This window comes from Triturus cristatus, chromosome 5_2, assembly GCF_964204655.1.
Source record: "Triturus cristatus chromosome 5_2, aTriCri1.1, whole genome shotgun sequence".
Classification (NCBI taxonomy): Eukaryota; Metazoa; Chordata; class Amphibia; order Caudata; family Salamandridae; genus Triturus; species Triturus cristatus.
In genome coordinates, this window is record NC_140588.1 from 908,784,587 (window position 1) to 908,793,376 (window position 8,790).

The 8,790-nt window shown below is 50.4% G+C and overlaps 1 long non-coding RNA gene across 1 annotated transcript; it reads right to left on the minus strand.

Annotated features, from left to right (window-relative positions):
* Positions 1 to 400: 400 nt before the first annotated feature.
* On the minus strand, positions 401 to 1,816 carry LOC146829418 (uncharacterized). Its single transcript, XR_014961975.1, has 4 exons — positions 1,752 to 1,816; positions 1,573 to 1,650; positions 1,409 to 1,472; positions 401 to 1,021 (listed from the first exon to the last, which is right to left on the minus strand). It is a non-coding gene; the product is annotated as an uncharacterized LOC146829418 (long non-coding RNA).
* Positions 1,817 to 8,790: the final 6,974 nt, after the last annotated feature.

The window sequence follows — 8,790 nt, forward strand, 5'->3', positions numbered from 1 at the left end:
CAGACCGTGCTTAATAAAGCCAAACCCCCTCTGTTCAGTGAATTTGCACATCGCACAGTTAACTCTCCTGCATGAGGTTTCCACGGCATCCCCTGACCGGGCCCCTTGCCACACTAAACGTGGGGTTATCTCTGACCACCATAACTCACATGCCCCCAATCGGTTGCTTAACTTACACAAGGAGGATTTCATTTCTTGCAGCAGTGCCCTCCTACCCATGAAAGTCAGCTCATTGCCTCCAAGGTGTATGACCAAGATTTCGGGAGGGGAGACACCCCATAATCTGAGCCGCAGCTTCTTCAGCAAGCTGTTCCAGCGCATGCCTGGGAACCCCAACCAAATTATCTCAGTGGCGGAAAACCCATGCCTCCATTTCCATCTTTCCGCCCACCGTGCCAGTCTCAAGACGCACAAATGGCCAATCACCCAGACCTTCGTTCCTGGCAAAATAAAGAAATGCAAGGTTGCTAAACACATTTATTGAAGCACTGCAAACCATCCTATACACTACTCAAAATTGCACCTAATTGACACAAAAACACTGCACACCACCAATTATCTGGTGCATCACAGGGTTGCCCCAGATACATTTAAAATTTGTCTGTACATGAAACACTTAACCTGTCCTCCGGCCACTCCCCTGGGTGGCTTATGGACGGATGTTCAAAAATTCAAACAAACACTGTTTGAGCACAAGGGCGCACTGTTCACCAGCCCAAAAGAGGTGCTAAATTATATATGCAATATTTCAATTTGAAAGCAACAATAATATTTGAGCAATATTTACACAGGAGCAATGTTATTCAAATGTTCTCAAAAAAGTTAAATAAATCAATACATTGATATTATCAGATGAACACCGTTGGTTAAAAGTGTAAATCAATAAAGCAAAATGGTAACAGTTCAACACGCTGTTTTCTTCTTTATTCCTTTATGCTATCGTTTCAATTCGTAATTGAATTACACCAGCATCAATGACTTCCCAATGCATTTCGGTGCGAACACCTTCGTCAGGGGAACACTGCAAGAACATATATAATGTATATGACAATCCACAGAATTATACATTTCAAAATACGTAAAAAATGCATTTTTTTGTTATATTCACAAAAAAGTGATAACATAATATCAGGCCAAATCACCAGATTCCAAAGAAACCAGTGAGTCAGTTTTGAGCGATGTATTACAATTGTAATATCATGAATCTTTAAAACCATGCATACTTACCAGTGAATCAAGAAGAGATACCCAGTGCGCTGGATTATGGATAAACGATGAAAGTACCCTTAGTGCAAAACCCATGAAAACGGAGAAGTGAAAGCAAAATGAAGCACTATCAAGTTGTGTGCCATTAAGTGCAAATTAAACTTGCCAAATTGTCTCCCCTGCAAAATGCCGGGGGACTTACCGATATGGATGCCAGATAATGCAGCTATGAGATTGCTGCAATATGTCGATATAGATTGTCAGTTCTAAAAAAAGTAAAAAAAGAAAACGAGTGGATGTAGCTAAAACAATTCCATGATCGACAGTGTCCAACAGCACCCAAAAAGTGCCCATAAAAATATGCACCTGCTTTAGTCTAAAGCGGCAGCTTGATAATCCTGTGCTCTAAATCCTGCTATGAATTCCTCTGTATCAACAGTGCCACTGCAAAAGGCAAATGAGAATGACAATATTACCGATATTATACTCAATGTCCCAATTAACACCACTGTAGCTTAAACCGAGCCCGACAGTTATGTATTTACCTTAGATCAAAGTGCGCGTGTGGAAATACTTCCTTTCTCTTCCGCCATTGTAAACCCTAGACGCCATGCTTTTTCAAACTTAACGTGTGTGTGCGCGTTACGTCGTATGGGTACAAGACATCAAAAACGGACTCATTTGTCCTACTAGGGACTAGAGACAGAAAAGAAACAAACAAATCTAAGCCGCTAGTCTATCTAATGTAAACGAAAACCGATAACAACGAAAAAGAACTACCTATGTCACATGGCTTATACAAAAAATGTAGCCAAGCTCACGGAGTGTTTTATTAAAGTAATGACCCGAATGCACATAATACTGTCATGTGAGTGCGTAAATAAATTGAAAAGAGGGAAAAAGGAAGAAAAAACAAAGTGTTGATGTAGGACCTGGGGTCTCCAGGCCCTATGGGGCGGTAACGTGACACGAGCGGTCGGGCCACCAAAGGTCTGTGTGTAAAGCAACCATACAACACGCACCTCACATGGGACGCGGAACACACACAATAAGTGACGCCACACTGGAGGAGTTATGTAAATACTCAAGTTTATCCAAGTAGATCACGTTAGATGCAGGTCATGAGGTAGCAGTACATTTCATAAGCTGATAACACAATTCCTAGCGATATACATGTCAGTCAGGAGCTATAAAAGTTGGCCATACCCTAGATGCAATTCATGCAATATCAGTACTGCCTGAGATACAATTACCATTCACGTATATGTACTCGCGCGCTTCACTTTCCTGTAGCGCCTTAGGGGGGTGATTATAGCGCTAATCGGTGACGACCTCAGAACGGGGCATCTAGCACAGAGAGCTACTCGTAGTCAAGGACATTTAGCACTTCAATATGGAACATGAATAACAGAGCGCTACTCGTAATTAATAGCACGTAGCACTTCAATATGGAACATGAATAACAGAGCGCTACTCGTAATCAATAGCACGTAGCACTTCAATATGGACCATGAATAACAGAGCGCTACTCGTAATCAATAGCACGTAGCACTTCAATATGGACCATGAATAACAGAGCGCTACTCGTAATCAATAGCACGTAGCACTTCAATATTGACCATGAATAACAGAGCGCTACTCGTAATCAATAGCACGTAGCACTTCAATATGGACCATGAATAACAGAGCGCTACTCGTAATCACTAGAACGTAGCACTTCAATATGGACCATGAATAACAGAGTGCTACTCGTGAGCAATGACATTCAGCATTTCACTACGGAGCATAGATAACATAGCCCTACTCGTGAGTACTGGTGTTTAGCACTTCAGGTCGGAACAGGGCTATCAGAGCGCTACTCGTACTCCGGGGCAGTCAATGCTTCACACGGGGGCTGTCCGCAGGGAGCGCACGGGACTTGCGGAGCGAGTCTCCCAGCTCCGGTGCAGTTTATAGGGCACCACGCTTCAGTACTGTTCAAGGGGGCACAAGGAAAGGATCCCTCGGCGGGGTCTCTCCGTCGCGATGACAGGGGGGAACTCCCACGGAGAGGGGTCCCAGGCTGAGGGTGCGGTGTGGCTCCCAACCAGTAGGGGGTGCACCAGGGACAATCCCAGCCTCCGGGCTTACCTCGTTCTCGGCGTCGGAAGGCGTCCGCTCCAGCGACGATGGGGAAACTCGGCCCAGGCCTCACGCACCTTCTCACACAGCTGCGACGGCAGCGGCGGGGCCCCGGGCTTCTCACGGGCCTCGCGACTCTGCAGGGCACTTCTTCCGGCCTCCGGGCCGCGGCGGTGAGCGCGCTGGCTTCCACGTCACAGGGGGGTGCTCAAGTTAAGGATGGGGGTTCCGCGCTCAGCGGAGCACGCTGCCGGGGGTCCCAGACCAGGTCAGGGAGCGCAGGGGTCACAGCGCTAACACCTGGTCGATCCCCAGTGGCTCTTAAATCTGCTTTGCATACGGCTTCAGGGGTCAGTCTGGACACGCAGTCTCAGCGCTTGGCATATAAGTTTTAGAGTTCAATCTGGACACGCAGTCTCAGTGCTTGGCATATAAGTTTTAGAGTTCAATCTGGACACGCAGTCTCAGTGCTTGGCATATAAGTCTCTGTTCTCAGATGTTAGACGAAGTCTTGTTGGCGCAGATGTATCTGGCGCCCTTAAAGGGGTTCTGTTACAGGGGGTAGGGATGGAGAAGGCGAATAGGTCCTTCCTAGTCAGGCTGGGCAGAGGTTCTCTGGGTCCTCCTACTGTTGGGCAAGATCAGTGGGTTTCACAGGGTCCCTCACTCACTTAAGAGGCAGCACCTAAATCCTGTCACTCTCAGAGGCATAAGTCCCTGGCTAGGCCCTACCGCCTACACTCCTGGTGGATTCTTCCAGCTCTGCTTCACCCCACTGGCCAACTCAACACAAAAAGTTCCCTCCCTCACTTAAGTAGCCCTAGGTCAGGTGACCTCTAGCCAAGGCGGCAAAAGAAAAACCACACCTCCCTTCTAGAAGGTTCCAGCACATTCCAGGAGCTTCCCCACTCTACCTATGGGACAAAAAGGCGGGCTGGTGTCGCAACATTGTTGTGGGGTTCCAGCCAGCTCCTGGCAGCTAGGGTGCTACTAGAACAGGCCACTCTGCAGTAGCAGGGGCCTGTGGCAGCCATCTTGGGTGAAGGGAGCACCTGCACCTTAACACTACAAAAACGAAAAAATTCAGGGAAAAAGGGCCAAGTCCAACATAACCCCCTTCCAGCCAAAAGCCAGGGTAGACCGAGCAATGCCTTGATGGTCTTCCCTGCTTGGGGCGAGAAAAGGTGGACGCAGGCCTGCAACTGCAGATTCTCTTCCACTCTGGAACCCGATGGTTCCCTCTCAATCCTTCCTGGACCAACGAAACCACCCCACTGGGGCTCCCTAGCTAGTTGTGGCCAGGACCGGCCCCTGGGCCACCCAGATGTCTCTGGCCCTCGTGGTCTCGCAGAGTGGGGGGCAGTAGCCCCAGGCCTGTAGTGCCCGTTGACCACTCTCCTACTCTTCCTTGCAGTCCTAAACTGCCTCTGGTCCTTCCACCTGGGGTCCGCACCCTCAGGCTGACCAGCCTTCAGGGGCGAAGCTCTCCTCCCCCTAACTCTCCTTCTGGGGTTCCTCACCCTACCCTGCGAGGCACCCTCAGACCACCACTGTCTCCTCAGTACAGGGCCTTGACCCTTCAACTGCTTTCTCAACCTAGGGTCTAAACCCTTAGGCTGAGCCGGTGCCCGAGGCAAGACCTTCCTCCCTCTGCACCCCCTCCCAGAGTTCCGCACCCTCCCACCTGGAAAGGTACCCCTGGAAGTCACGTCTGGGGGGCCACTGTTAACAGGTGCCTCACCCACCAGGTCAGGCAACCCCTGAACCTGGCACTCCAGCCCAGGATCTAAACCCTGCAACTGGGCCAACCCGAGAACCTCAGGAGCGCTGGTTACAGTCGCCCTGGGTCCTCCTGACACTAGGGGTTCCCTTTCCTCGGGCGGCACATCGGGACAGCCTAGGCTCCCAACCTGGGGCTCCCTTGCGGAACTCTCCAGGCCCTGAGACTGCGGTTGGGGCACCTCGGGACACATCCCCGTCTCACTCCTTCCTATGGATAGGTCGTGAGGCCCTACAACCCTCTCTCCCTGGGACCTAGCTGGGCTATCTGCCACCTCCCCCACCTCGCTGGGTTGGAAGAGCCCTGCACCACCCCCTTCAGGGTCACACCCCAATGCCTCCTCAGACACCCTGGTGATGTCATCCTGGGGTAAATAAAATTCTAGCTCCTGTGGAGCTTTCGGTATGCTGCCACCAGTGTCCTCACTGGACACATTCAATTGGAGGGCGCGTAACTCCAGCTCTTTTAGCTGAAGCTTGTGCGCCAGCTTCTTTTCCTCCATTGCCCATCTCTTGTTTTCCCTTTCCTGTTCCAATTTGGCCAGCTCCCACTTTAACTGCCTCTCTTCCCTTCTGTCCTCATACTCCTTTGGAGACGCGCTCCTACTGGACCCTGTCCTACTACTGGCCCCAGAACGTCTCCCTGGGGGCCCATTTTCAGACACATCCACATTTACTATGTCGATCCCTTCTTGGGCGCTCTCCTCCTGAGGCGCATCTGGTGCCTCCTGTCCCTCATCCCCTCTCCCTTCTGGGTGGGCTTCTACCCATGCCCTAATGGCGGTGCGGAGTTCCGGTCCTTTGGCCTTCCGCATCCCAGGCACCCCATCCCCTGCCCGAACTCCCTTAGTTGCTTCACAGTGTACCCCTCGAGATCAGCTAACCGGAATTCCATTCTGGCAGGTGGGGACCTAGACACTAAGGAGAAAATTTCCTAGGGTATAGGTAACAGTTATCAGCTAACCAGGACTCTTGCACTCTCAACCTGGACAGTGGAAATAACAATGCAGCAATCAATGGTTTTAGAGTTCTGGAACAAAAATAGGCGTTTAATTGTGGCGCCCTCCGCCTCACGGAAGGGTGCAGTATGGTCACAGGTCCTAAGATCCCACCGCTCGCCAACAATGTAGGACCTGGGGTCTCCAGGCCCTATGGGGCGGTAACGTGACACGAGCGGTCGGGCCACCAAAGGTCTGTGTGTAAAGCAACCATACAACACGCACCTCACATGGGACGCGGAACACACACAATAAGTGACGCCACACTGGAGGAGTTATGTAAATACTCAAGTTTATCGAAGTAGATCACGTTAGATGCAGGTCATGAGGTAGCAGTACATTTCATAAGCTGATAACACAATTCCTAGCGATATACATGTCAGTCAGGAGCTATAAAAGTTGGTCATACCCTAGATGCAATTCATGAAATATCAGTACTGCCTGAGATACAATTACCATTCACGTATATGTACTCGCGCGCTTCACTTTCCTGTAGCGCCTTAGGGGGGTGATTATAGCGCTAGGCGCGCTAATCGGTGACGACCTCAGAACGGGGCATCTAGCACAGAGAGCTACTCGTAGTCAAGGACATTTAGCACTTCAATATGGAACATGAATAACAGAGCGCTACTCGTAATCAATAGCACGTAGCACTTCAATATGGAACATGAATAACAGAGCGCTACTCGTAATCAATAGCACGTAGCACTTCAATATGGACCATGAATAACAGAGCGCTACTCGTAATCAATAGCACGTAGCACTTCAATATGGACCATGAATAACAGAGCTCTACTCATAATCAATAGCACGTAGCACTTCAATATGGACCATGAATAACAAAGCGCTACTCGTAATCAATAGCACGTAGCACTTCAATATGGACCATGAATAACAGAGCGCTACTCGTGAGCAATGACATTCAGCATTTCACTACGGAGCATAGATAACATAGCGCTACTCGTGATTACGGGTGTTTAGCACTTCAGGTCGGAACAGGGCTATCAGAGCGCTACTCGTACTCCGGGGCAGTCAATGCTTCACACGGGGGCTGTTTGCAGGGAGCGCACGGGACTTGCGGAGCGAGTCTCCCAGCTCCGGTGCAGTTCGTAGGGCACCACGCTTCAGTACTGTTCAAGGGGACACAAGGAAAGGATCCTTCGGCAGGGTCTCTCCGTCGCGATGACAGGGGGGAACTCCCACGGAGAGGGGACCCGGGCTGAGGGTGCGGTGTGGCTCCCAACCAGTAGGGGGCGAACCAGGGACAATCCCAGCCTCCGGGCTTACCTCGTTCTCGGCGTCGGAAGGCATCCGCTCCAGCGACGATGGGGAAACTCGGCCCAGGCCTCGCGCACCTTCTCACACAGCTGCGACGGCAGCGGCGGGGCCCCGGGCTTCTCACGGGCCTCGCGACTCTGCAGGGCACTTCTTCCGGCCTCCGGGCCGCGAAGGTGAGCACGCTGGCTTCCACGTCACAGGAGGGTGCTCAAGTTAAGGATGGGGGTTCCGCGCTCAGCAGAGCACGCTGCCGGGGGTCCCAGACCAGGTCAGGGAGCGCAGGGGTCACAGCGCTAACACCTGGTCGATCCCCGGTGGCTCTTCAATCTGCTTTGCATACGGCTTCAGGGGTCAGTCTGGACACGCAGTCTCAGCGCTTGGCATATAAGTTTTAGAGTTCAATCTGGACACGCAGTCTCAGTGCTTGGCATATAAGTTTTACAGTTCAATCTGGACACGCAGTCTCAGTGCATGGCATATAAGTCTCTGTTCTGAGATGTTAGATGAAGTCTTGTTGGCGCAGATGTATCTGGCGCCCTTAAAGGGGTTCTGTTACAAGGGGGTAGGGATGGAGAAGGCGACTAGGTCCTTCCTAGTCAGGCTGGGCAGAGGTTCTCTGGGTCCTCCTACTGCTGGGCAAGATCAGTGGGTTTCACAGGGTCCCTCACTCACTTAAGAGGCAGCACCTAAATCCTGTCACTCTCAGAGGCATAAGTCCCTGGCTAGGCCCTACCGCCTACACTCCTGGTGGATTCTTCCAGCTCTGCTTCACCCCACTGGCCAACTCAACACAAAAAGTTCCTTCCCTCACTTAAGTAGCCCTAGGTCAGGTGACCTCTAGCCAAGGCGGCAAAAGAAAAACAACACCTCCCTTCTAGAAGGTTCCACCACATTCCAGGAGCTTCCCCACTCTACCTATGGGACAAAAAGGCGGGCTGGTGTCGCAACATTGTTGTGGGGTTCCAGCCAGCTCCTGGCAGCTAGGGTGCTACTAGAACAGGCCACTCTGCAGTAGCAGGGGCCTGTGGCAGCCATCTTGGGTGAAGGGAGCACCTGCACCTTAACACTACAAAAACGAAAAAAATTCAGGGAAAAAGGGCCAAGTCCAACAGTTGAAAATATAGTGAGAAGCGTGTATATGGAAACGTGTATTACCTTCCCCCTAATAAAACAGGACAACCAGAGGCCTCACTGTAACAATCTTGGCAATCGGCATGTTTTTTAAGATTCATGTGCATCGAATTATTTGTCACAGGTTAAAAGTAAACAACGAATATATGTGTATAAAAGAAACATACAATTGCAATTTGTAAACCCAGTAGACAAAAACATAATTTTCATAAAAAGCAAGTAAATTCAATTTTATCATTCAATCCACAAGGACTCATCGTGAACAATAATCTCTGGA